At 49.6% G+C, this 2,816-nt stretch overlaps 1 long non-coding RNA gene across 1 annotated transcript; it reads right to left on the bottom strand.

Annotated features, from left to right (window-relative positions):
* Positions 1-347: 347 nt before the first annotated feature.
* Positions 348-1,010, bottom strand: LOC135828603 (uncharacterized). Its single transcript, XR_010555721.1, has 3 exons — positions 878-1,010; positions 659-734; positions 348-361 (listed from the first exon to the last, which is right to left on the bottom strand). It is a non-coding gene; the product is annotated as an uncharacterized LOC135828603 (long non-coding RNA).
* Positions 1,011-2,816: the final 1,806 nt, after the last annotated feature.

The raw sequence follows: 2,816 nt of genomic DNA, 5'->3' as shown, positions 1-2,816 counted from the left end.
GTTTTCGGCGAATTTTTCGCCCGGCCGATTTGGGAAATGCCAACTATCCATGCATGTACATTAGATGCATATTTCTATTTTGATCGGGATACAGTAAGAATCAACCGGCTACGCCCGGAGTATCATGCATTAAAAAAATTATTGAAGGGGTGTCACAGTGAAGCAGTGTTGCTACGCACCACAAATCCCCTCTGCACTGTACCGAATCTATACTGGAGAATCCAGAGTGGCCAGCAAAGAGTCACAACCCGCGGGTATCCAGTCACACTAAGGCATGTCCACCATTCCCCACATATTCACTGTAACAAAACACAATACTGTTTACTATAATGCACTTTTATTTACATAGACTTGGATGAGTCTGTAGAAGAGAACACAATGCACGCACACGCACGCATGCGCGGACACACACACACACACACACACACACATCTAGGTTATAGTGCTATACACGTATCTAGGGTTTAGGAAGCACGAGAATATGTCGAAGCACCCACGCATACCCCTTCATGCAGTGTACTTCAGTAGCCCAACACATTACGACTGCTCAGGACCATCACAAAACACATTACGACCGCTCAGGACCATCACAAAACACCACACACTGTTACTACACTGCATACACAGTTACTACACTACGCCTGTTACAAGTACTTACAAATAATTTTGAAAACAAATGGCACATCCCGAAGACGGCAGCTAGCTCCAGACCTTCATACATACGTCATCATCATCTGTAAAACCAAGCATGAGCGCACACAAACACTATTAGTGTCACGAATACGGAAGCAGGGTAAGACAAGAGGATACGAAACAAGTAAGTATCGCTATAACGAGGAGGATAAGTATACATGTAGACAGAGCAGTGCTTACTTACAGGGTCCGGATACGCTCCATGGCATCCCGGTAGTCGGACTGCAACAGCAGCCCGACTTGCCGGCCCTCCCAGTAACGGGCCCGATGGGCCGCACCCGCCAGATGCGCGGCCACGGCCTGGCCTCCCACCAGCCTTTCTCCACTGTAAAAAGGAAAGAAACCGCAGAAAGCACAGTGTCATAGAGCTCTTTTGTTGGGGGAGAGAGCTAGGAGCACTGCACACTTACCATTTGTCGCAATATATTATAAGAAAGAGGCGGCGCTTGACGCACCGCCTCAGGTGTTGAAACAGGGGTACTACCCCTGTAAGGCGAACGCCACAGTGACACGTGAACGTCATTTCTACAGACTGTTTTCAGGATAATGATACTGAAGTGAAGGTGTGAACCGCAAAGCAAGACCTTTACCTTCTTCCTGTCAAATTCGCTCCCCAGCTGCATACCGACATCATCCGCTAAAACCCAATCATACCAAGTAACGCAAAGGTCATCAGTTGACCTTTTGGACTTTTCAACTCTTATCCAAAACCACCAAGAGGAAAAAACCAGGATGAAGAAGACGTCAGTTGTAGAAGCGTTTGTGGAGGAGTTGTTACATTATTCTCAGTAAATAGATATGGCTGATACATTCGGTGTAGACTTGGACGACCGGTCGTGGTCTCTCACCACGGGTCCTTTACTAATAGAAAGGCGGACGCCAATAAGAACAGTTGTGGAGTTGGCAGATCAAAACGCGCAGCAAGAAATTTGGCACGTCGATGGTAGACTCCATCGGGAGGACGGACCAGCTCTTGTTGATAGTAGGGGAGTGTCCGCCTGGTGCTATGGAGGTCGCCTTCATCGCGTTAATGAACCGGCTTGGATAGGACGGGGTAGCATAGAGTACTACCTCAACGGCGCCCGTCATAGAGCCGGCGGTCCTGCAGTCAGTTATTATGACGCCACATGCGGTATTCTACGGTGGTATCACCACGGAAGACTCCACAGGTATGATGGCCCTGCAGTGGAAACATTTTCAGACCTTGGTGAAGACTCTGAGGGGTTCTACCGACACCGCGAAGAGTGGTATTGGAATGGCGTCAGACAAAGGATCGGCGACGGCCCTGCTCTGACGGAGAGATTTGATGGCGCCTATTTGCTGGAAGCCTGGTATGTCCAAGGGCGTCTACACAGAGTAGACGGACCAGCCAGGATCACTCGGAGTGATGATGGTATCACCATCCAGTGGTATTATCACGACCGGCTCCACAGGGAGAATGCGCCAGCCGTGATACGCAGGGAAGGTAACAACCGTGTACGGGAGTGGTACCGATACAACCTTCGGCATAGGGAAGATGGGCCTGCTTTCATCTCTCAGGAGGAGGGTATCTATCAGTGGTACCTCAACGGGGTGTATTACGGTGACCACCATCAAGACCAGGCAATACACCCCATGGAGCTGCAGTACATCAATGTAGTGCCTACTAAGGTAGACTCGTCAGCAATAAGTCATGAGCCCATTTGTGTGATTTGTCAGGATACCCTGAACCATCCTCTATCCAAGTTGGAGTGTGGTCATGAATTTCACTTCCACTGTATCAAGGAGTGGATCAGTTCTGCCTCCAGCCCAACTTGCCCAACCTGCCGCTACTCCATGACTGCTGAGGACTTGGTTGAGTTCTTGTAGTAATACATGACACCGCTGCGTGTAGGCGACTACGAATGACCAGTCATGTGCTACAGATGGACACGGACACGCCACCCTAAGTAGCCATGAGCGGCTATTTGGACAAGGACAACAAAGCACCTCGTGGGTGGCCAAGGTTGACACTAGCCACAAGTCTGGTCGCTCAGTTGAATAAGCTGGGTGTGCCCATGAAGACCATGCAGAGGACAAGACAGACTGGAAGAAACTGTGCAGCTCGACACTCGAGGACAAATCAGTATCAGCAGCTACTACAC

This window comes from Sycon ciliatum, chromosome 12 (genome assembly GCF_964019385.1).
Source record: "Sycon ciliatum chromosome 12, ocSycCili1.1, whole genome shotgun sequence".
Classification (NCBI taxonomy): domain Eukaryota; kingdom Metazoa; phylum Porifera; class Calcarea; order Leucosolenida; family Sycettidae; genus Sycon; species Sycon ciliatum.
Note: the sequence above shows the minus strand (reverse complement) of the source record. Positions and strands in the feature narration are given on the sequence as shown.